We start from the raw sequence: 10,003 nt of genomic DNA on the forward strand, positions 1-10,003 counted from the left end.
AAAGGAGACGAGATAAAAAAAGCAGCGAATTAAACATGCGGAAGAGAATATAAGCGTCCAAAAAATGGAATTGACAGTAAGCGTAAAATAGCTAAGCAGGAATGGTTTAGATGTAAAACGAATCCTACGGAATGAAGAGAAAGTGAAAGGTTGAAGCAGTATGTGCAGGGCCTGTATAACGGAAATTAACTTGAAGGCAGTATTATAGAAAAGGAGCAGGACGAAGATGAAGATGAGATGTGAGATATGATACTGAGAGCAGAATTTGAAAAGCACTGAAATACTTAAACGGAAACGAGACTGCTGGAGTGGCCGACATGCCGTCAGAATTACTGATATTCTTGGAAGATCCTGCCATGGCTAAACTAACCCTTCTTGGGTGCAATATGTACGAAACAGTCTACATACCCTCAGATTTCACGAATAATGTAATAATTACAATACCAAAGTAAGAAGTTGCTGCCAGGTGTGAATATTTCAGAACTATCAGTTTAACAAATCGTACTTGTAAAATACTTACACGAATTATTTACAGAAGAATGAAAAGAAGTGGTAGAAGCCGACCACGAGGAGGGTCACTTTAGATTACGGAGAAACGTAGAAATAACGTACGACTGCTCTTAGAAGATAGATTAAGGAAAGGCCAACCTACGTTTATGGCATTTGCTGTCTTTAAGAAAGATTTTGAGAACTTTGATTACCGGAATACACACTTTGAATTTCTGCAGGTAAGAGGGAACAAAGGGAGCGAAAGACTATGTACAAATTATATCGAAACCAGACATCAGTTATAAGATTCGAGTGGCACGAAAGGCAAGGTGTGCTTGAGATGGGAATGAAACAGGGTTTTAGCGTATCCCCAATGTTCTTCAATTTGAATATTGAGCCAGTGGTAATGGAAAACTAAGAAAAAATTAGAGAAGGAATTAATAATCAGGGAGAAAAAATAAAAACGTTAAGGTTTGATGATGACACTGTGATATCAAGAGCGTAACAGCTTATCTTTGGATGGAAGATTGGGGGTAAAAATTATAGAGGCAGGCCATGAGATAATTACAGTAAGCAAGTAGGTGTAGGTCACAGTAGTTATTCAGAGATTAGGAGTCTTGCAAAAAAAGATAGAGTGGCGGGCAGAGATGCATCAGACCAATCTTCTGAATGAAGAATACAATAGTAACAAATTGGATCATATGAAGTCACACATGTATTGTGTACATTTCAAGCCTGCCGGAGTGGCCGAGCGGTTCTAGGTGCTTCAGCCTGGAACCGCGCGACCTTACGATCGCAGGTTCGAATCCTGCCTCGGGCATGGATGTGTGTGATGACCTTAGGTTAGTTAGGTTTAAGTTGTTATAAGTTCTAGGGTACTGATGACCTCAGATGTTAAGTCTCATAGTGCTCAGAGCCATTTTTGTAGATATCAAAGTCTGTTTTTTCAGACGTGACATAAATGTTTGTCCACAAATGAGTACACCGGTTTCATTGATTCCGTGAAACCTCTGCTTACGTGTGCTTATTTTTGCGTGTTATTTTCCCCACTTCTGGTAATTACTGTCAACTAAACTTCGTGAAATGTAATCGAGATAAAAAAAAGTTATCGTGAAAAAGGATTTAATGATGAAAGTAAAACTGAAGGAGTGAGAGGATAGGAAAGAGGGCTTGTGGAACTGAAACTATGAAGGCGGATTTGCGAATTGTACCTGGATTCTCAGGAGGTAAAACTACTGTCGACGAAAGACAAGGTTCCTGGTTCAGTGAGAGACCCACAGACGGAAGAAGACAGAACAGGGTTATTATTAGCTGTAATCGATGAAAAGAATCGTGGAAGGGATGGGCCATCTGCTTCGATAGGTTTCCTTAATCAGTGAGGAAAAGAATGGTTCAAATGGCTCTGAGAACTATGGGACTTAACATCTGAGGTCATCAGTCCCCTAGAACTTAGAACTACTTAAACCTAACTAACGTAAGGACATCACACATATCAATGCCCGCGGCAGGATTCGAACCTGCGACCGTTGCGGACGCGTGGTTCCAGACTGAAGTGCCTAGAACCACTTGGCCACTGCGGCCGGCAATCAGTGAGCAAATGTGTACTTTAGTATTTCCTTTCTACCTGCCAGACATCTGATTTTGTTTGACAGCGGTGAAAGTAAGCTGATCTGAATACCTACTAGTCATTGTCAGCTGCAATAACAGTGCGACATAAGATATTATCCATCTTGTGAACAGATGGAACAGAGGTATAGATGGAACAGCGAAATAAATATATAAAGAAATGGTAACAGGCAAACTGCAAACTTTAGAAGAAACACGTTATCTGCTGAGAATACGAGGTTTGTCCGGAAAATACGCATAGAAGTTGAATAATGTCTTTATGTGACAAGTTCCAGTCACCGCCAGGTGGGATTACTGCTGTAATCAATCCCAGCAACGCTCAGTTCGAGTCAGAGCACTCTGCGTGAAGGTGGGAGTGTGCGGCAGCTTGTTGACAGTTACCCTTTTCCACCTGCCGTCGGCATGGAGCTCTCTCTGATTGAGGAACAGCGCGTGAACATCAAGTTTCTTGCAAAGCTAGGCAAGAATGGTCGTGAGATTTTTGAGTGTTTGAAACAGGTTTACGGAGACAATTCTCTGAATGCACCAACCGTGAATAATTGGTTAAAAAGGTTCCGGGATGGCCGAGAAGAAGTGAACGATGACCCTCGCTCAGGACGCCCGTCGACATCGAGTTCCGATGCAAATGTTGAACGAATTCGGGGTTGTGTTCTTAAAGACCGTAGATTGACAGTCAGAATGACTGCTGACGAGCTATCAATCCCCCAAAACAATCGTTCATGAAATCCTGACACAAAAACTTGAAATGAAGAAATTGTGTGCGAAAATCGTACCGAAGCTCTTGACGCCAGAACAGAAAGCAAAGAGGTTTGAGTGCTGTGAGGATTGGTTGGAAGCAGAGGAACGAAGGGACTTCCTCAACCTAGTCATCACTGGAGTCGAGTCCTGGTCTTACGAATTCGATGTGGAGCTCAAATCTCAAAGCAAGGAATGGAAACTAGCAGGAGAACCGAGAACATAAAAGTCGCGAAAATCAAGGTCCAATGTGAAGATAATGTTGATTGTTTTCTTTGATTCTAGGGGCATTGTTCACAAGGAATTTGTCCCTCTCGGCCAGAGAGTGAACGGAAATTTTTACGTTGAAGTTCTGACACGTCTCAGAGCTCGTGTGGCCCGAGTTCGACCGGAGTTCGCAAAAGGGGGCAGGTGGATCCTTCATCACGACAATGCGCCCGCTCACACGTCGCTCGTTGTGCGCGAGTTTTTGGCCCGAAGCTCAATCACCGTGACAGACCACCCGCCTTATTCACCCGATTTAGCCCCGTGTGACTTCTTCATGTTCCCGAAATGCAAAATGGTGCTTCGGGGGCGGCACTTGGGAGATGTGGAAACCATCAAGGCGAAACGACACGGCAACTGAACAACATCACAACTGAAGACTTTCAGCAATGTTATCAACAGTGGAACCGGCGTTGGCAGAAGTGTATCGCCTCTCAGGGCGAGTAATTTGAAGGAGACCATATTTTAATACCTGAATAATTGTAAAATAAAGTTATTATTCAATTTTTATACATATTTTCCGGACAAACCTCGTATATGCAAAAAAACTCTATGGACTGCATTGGAGAAAGTCGGGTATTCTTAGTTCTCCTATAAACACGAAAATAAAATAAATAGCACCCCATCTTTTTCCTGGTCTAATCGCGTAACCTCACGGGGATGATATGATAATCTGTATTCGGTAGTATCACTGGTGCAGGGTGACCAAATGCCCCTCCTGGCTCTCGAGCCGAAGTGAGCCAGATTGTGTCTATAAATCGTAACCAATATTAGTCGTAAAAAAAGTTAAATAATTCATCGACGGTTGCATTACTCCATCCAACATCCGTAATTCATTGTAAGAAGCGCTGAGAGTTCCGTAAAAACAGCGTCAGTTAATTTTTAAACTCTCGCTTTCAAATGTAGCGAGTGTTTTGGTTCTCATATGGAATATAATTTAACACTAACCGATCAGTTCGTTCACAGTCATTTTACCTAAAAGAACACTTGATAACACTAATTTTAATTAGAATTCGTATAAACGTAGTGGTTAGTAATTTTACTCTGTGTCTCAGACGAAACAACGGTTTTTATTATTTCTTATCCAGCGTCTGTCGGTGCACGGCGTAGTCATGTTTTTAATGAGGAATTGTCCCTGCTATTGCCTTTGATGTCTTCATTCTTCTGTTTTTGTTTGTCAGGTTTGTGTTGAATTTTAGTTCTTAAAATCTTCTTTGTGGAATCTTCTGTCTTCCCCGTGGACAATCTCGAAAATCGATCTCTTTCTAAAATTTTGTGTGTTACTGTAGCAATGCTGCTATGACAGCTTCCTGGAAAGTTTTGCATTTTATTTGTAACAATTAGATTACAACTGTGTAATACGTTATAAGTTGTTGCAATACAAAGCCCACAGACAGCACAGAGGGACAATAGTGCATTGAAATGCCGTGGAAGTTACAGTGTATCACAGAACGGACGTAGCAAGGCGTCATGACATTACCCACGACACATGCTTCCAATTGGCTGACCAGTGCCCCAGCATATATAGTAACACAAAGTTTCCATGGCTAGGATTCGCTGAAACGAGCCACACGGAGGCTCTCTTGTCTACGCAGAGGCGAAGGTCGAGAGGGTATCGGGGAGTCTGGTAGTGGAGGCCATGGCGGACGTCGGATGTGTAATGGTTCTCATCGGTCGTTGGGAATTAGCAAGTAAAATGTTGTTCTTGGTTTCGCAGACACCGGCTGCTCTATGGTGCTGGCGGATGTGTGTGCTGTAAGTTATACAAATTTAATCTGTCTACAATTCCTCATTTGTACGGTTAACAAATACTATGTGCTACGTATTAGGTATAGAGTGAACTGTGATGTTATTAAAAACACAGATATCAATAAATGCCATCCCTTCCGCCAGCCAAGTAGTTAAGTATTTCCTCCAGTTACCACGATTACAGGTCACACCAGCCACTGCAAAGAAATGAATGAATTTAGGCTGTTAAAGTGAATAACTGAACTGGATAGTGAATATATGACAGTAACAATCCGCAGGACACTGTCAAGGATCGGATGCACAGTGACAGTTAGTCGTAGAAGAGCACAGAGTACCATAGGGAAGGTGACCTGTTAAAAGAAATTCTGTAACAGTGACTTTTGGAACAACTTACGCTACACTCTTTGACAATGTGTGAGAGTATTGGCTGTCATATTTTAGCTATAATAAATCAATAACATTTAAACTATAATGGACAATAAAAGTGTTGTTCTCTTGAATAACAGGGAGGTGTGTTATTCTGGTAGCGGGATAAATGATACCGACGAAATGTTGTCACATGCATGGGAGAAAATGTCAGAATTAAATGCTTCAGAATATCATGATGAGAATTCATCAATGCAAAATATTTCAGAAGTGTCAAAGTCAAATGTATTACACTCACACTCATAAATAAAGGATAGTTGCAGAATGTGGTGCCACACAAAGTGGCACTACACAAAACTGGCGCTAATAGCATAGGCACATTAGGAATACACACGACACAGATCAGTAACTCTACGGCATTGGTGATAACTTGAGAAAACTGTCCTGAAACACATGTGCTGCAAAACGCCACTGTTTCCTGCGCAAATACTGCGACATCAATATGGGATATGGTCACCATGCACACGTACACAGGCCTCACAACGGGTTGGCATACTCTGTATCAGGTGGTTAAGAAGCTGCTGGGGTATAGCCTCCCATTCTTGCACCAGTGCCTGTCGGAGCTCCTGAAGTGTCCTAGGGGTTTGAAGACGTGCAGCGATACGTCGACCGAGAGCATCCCAGACGTGCTCGATGGGGTTTAGGTCTGGGGAACAGGCACGCCACTCCATTCGCCTGATATCTTCTGTTTCAAGGTACTCCTCCACGATGGCAGCTCGGTGGTGGCGTGCGTTATCATCCATTAGGAGGAAGGTAAGACCCACTTCACCCCTGAAAAGGCGGACATACTGGTGCAAAATGACGTCCCGATACACCTGACCTGTTACAGTCCCTCTGTCACCGACATGCAGGGGTGTACGTGCACCAATCATAATACCACCCCACACCGTCAAACCACGACCTCCACACAGGTCCCTTTCAAGTATTTTTAAGGGGATGGTATCTGGTTCCTGGTTCACGCCAGATGAAAACCCGGCGAGAACCACTGTTCAGACTATACCTGGACTCGTCCGTGAACATAACCTGGGACCACTGTTCCAATGGCCATGTGCTGTATTCTTGACACCAGGCTTTACTGGCTCTCTGTGACCAGGGGTCAGAGGAATGCACCTTGCAGGTCTCCGGGCGAATAAACCATGTCTGTTCAGTCATCTGTACGCTGTGTGTTTGGAGACAACTGTTCCAGTGGCTGCGGTAAGGTCCCGAGGAAGGCTACCTGCAGTACTCCGTGGCTGTCTGCGAGCCCTGATGGTAAGATATCGGTCTTCTTGTCGTGTTGTACACTGTGGACGTCCCGCACAGTAGCGCCTGGATATGTTTCCTGGCTTCTGGAATCGTTGCCGTAATCGTGAGATCGCACTTTGTGGCACACAGAGGGCTAATGCTACGATCTGCTGTATTTGACCATCCTCCAGTCGCCATAGTATTCTACACCTCATAACGTCATCAATATGTGGTCTTTGAGCCATTTTCAACACACAGTCACCATTAGCACATCTGAAAACGTCTGCACACTTACTCGCTGCACCAAACTCTGACATGCACCAACACACCTCCGTGTATGTGGACTGCTGCCAGCGCCACCGTGCACCGCATAGTCATACCCCGAGGTGATTTAAACCCGCAAACCGCCCACCAGAGCGTTGTTTCACTCTGTACCAACATTATCCTTAATTTATGAGCATGAGTGTAGTTTTCATGACTATGGATTATTAATAAAACATGTATTAGAATGGCAAAACAGATCAGAGGTAACTCAAGTCACTCGTCATGTGCACATTGCTCATGTACATTCTGAAGACCACGTGTTTTGACCCGAGTGAAGCAAATAAAACTCACTGCACTGAATCGGCAGATGCATCTGTTGACAGTGATGACGACCTGTTGAGTGAAAGTACGATAGCAAATATTATTGATAGTGAGGATGATAAAATGAGATTTATCGGGGAGCTGGTCAAAAACTGAACTTCTAGGCAAAAATAAATCAATAATCTAATCAAACAATCGTAAATGCTATGAAGAAAAAATAAATAAGCATTTGAAGGACTATAATGCAAAACACTACTCCAGTACTTTTTCTAATCAGCATACTCTGTCAGCTCATAAGTTTTCTTGTATTTACAATTTTATGTTCCCTTCACAAGCATTATTTAGTTCCTCTTCTTGTATTATAACCATTTGTGTTTTCTTGCGCAGTTTATTCTTTTTTCCGTAAATTCAGTAATGTCACAATTTGTACTCACCTGGGCACTGTGAGTCGTATGTGTCATACAAGGAAACATATTATGCTGTGATACCGAGACGCTGTTGTGTTCAGTTATATTCTTTACTACAACAGACCTATGTCGGTGTAATTTCCATCTTCATCTTACCTGTGGACGATACATAGTTTGGTGCAAAATTTCAGATTTTGAAGTAGATAATTTAACATCTTATAGAATTATGGTTTGCTACGCACATTTGAGTATAGAACCACATAAACAAGAATTATATAAGCAATAGACACTAATTTCGACTGGCAGAACGGTGACATCCTGTGACACCAAGAGGATACATGTTCGTGCAGCAACAAGTGGTCGTGCAGTGTCATACTGAAATATGGCGTCCGGGGTGTTGTGCAGAAAAGGTTTGGCTACGGGTCGCAGAATGTCATTAACGTAGGTCATACTGGTCACAGTTTCCTGCAATTTGTGGTTGTACCGAATAGCACCCTCCACACCATACGGCCCTGATTTGATGCTGTATGTCTTGTGCGAACGCAGCCACTGTGATTCCGCTCCCCCTGTTTGCGGCGAGCCAAAATGTGGCCATCATTTTCAAATAAAGAGAACCTGGATTCATTAGAAAACACTGTCTGATGCCATTCCTGAACCCAGTTCCATAAACTATTGCTGTCCAGCATGTTTCTGTACAGTCATCAAAGGTCGGCAGAGAAGTGGACGATGCACCTAGCCCATGCCGTAATAAATGGCGACGGACTGTCACGGCTACAGTGTACGATGTGTTCCACTTTTCCACAGTGGCGCTAGAGCCGAGGGGGCGCAGATCTGTCCAGCTATGCCATTCAGACAGGATGTAGATATTACCAGGGGTGGTCAGGGTGGCGCGACCTGCCTCATCTCGTCGTATTCTATGGCCTCTCGTGAACCATTCTGCACGCACCCGTTGTACAGACGAAACACTTCGTCCCACACGAGGAGCAATTTGCCACATGCATGTATCACAGCCTCTTATGCGAATAATGGGCCTTCTTTCAAAATCACTGATTTGACGCACGTTTGGCGCATACGTCTGTAAGTCGTTCTGCACGTCTGCTCAAGTCACGATGACCTGTTACCTTCGGTTTACAGCGACAACGAGATCCGCCGTCACATTTAACAGGTAGGTGATGTTGAGATGCAGTATCGATGTTGAATTTGAACCCGTTGGTGGAAGTGTTTCAAATGCTAATCATTTGTGCAGAACATAATAAAGTGAATATGAACTACTAAAGAGAATATGAACGTCCAATCTCTAGACGTTGAAGGTGTTCTGGGGTTTTCTGGCCATGAGTGTAATATCATTGGTAAGAAGAAAGATATGAACAACTGAATCCCATAGAAACAAACAGCCTGTAACAATATAAGATCTCTGACTCAAATGTCAATACACTTGTCAAGTAAGCTAATTAAAAAATGAACTTTCAAACTCGATAATTTCACCAATAACTTCTCGAGAATATGTTTAACACCTACTATAGCCCCACTGACATCAAAGGAGCAAACTTACAGCAGTGTCACAGCAATTGAGACGTCGGTGTCATATTGCTATCAAGACTACCAGATGAACGTAACAAACCATAATTCTATAATACATTACATTAACTATTCCAAAATTTGAATTATTGTACCAATGTATGTATCTTGCACATATAACCTTAATAAGGCAGTCATGCCGAAATATGCCTATTGTAATAAAAAAATATAGTAGAACACAGCAGATTCCTGGTCTCGTAGCATAATATACAAAATTTCACTTAGTCAGTACCGCGCATCAACGGATCCCATCCAAGCCTGGTATGCAACCCGTCAGTCTCCTGCATCGATTTCGTATTCTCATATGATCTGACTCGCGTAATTTTTCCCTGACATTGCGTACATTTCCGATATATGTGTGTTATTCCATATCGGCAAAGCACTTCACTTTTCAGTAAGACTGGCGTAGCAGCTTGGACATGTTTGGTGAAGATAGCCATTGAATCTATATCCTCAATCAATCTACTCTTTATTTTACACCTAAACTCTCTCAAATCGAAAGACAATTTGCTTGCGTTCTCATGACATTTGATTTTAAACGGGTCTCTGCGGAACTTTTTTATTTTGAAGCACTACCGCTTATATGAAAAGTGAAAATTCCCATACCTCATTTGGTTTTTACTTATCTAAAACATCACTCACTTTTACTAAATTACGTCACTAATATCGAAAACGGTTATCTGAAACTCATTTGCTTCAGTTTTATCTCTATTAGATACTGACAGTCTTCAAACAGACTATGATTTCTAAGTGGTTTTCATTCCCTACTGACAACGCCTCAGATTCTAAACAAGCTAGTGTAAGCTCATATCTGTGACACAGTTCTCTGCTCTTACCAACTTTTGATGACAAAGTATTAATTACTAAATTTGGCCTTTCCTCAAGCCTCTTATATTCATGTAGAAGTTTCTAAGTGAATC

Source organism: Schistocerca serialis, chromosome 7 (genome assembly GCF_023864345.2).
Source record: "Schistocerca serialis cubense isolate TAMUIC-IGC-003099 chromosome 7, iqSchSeri2.2, whole genome shotgun sequence".
NCBI lineage: Eukaryota > Metazoa > Arthropoda > Insecta > Orthoptera > Acrididae > Schistocerca > Schistocerca serialis.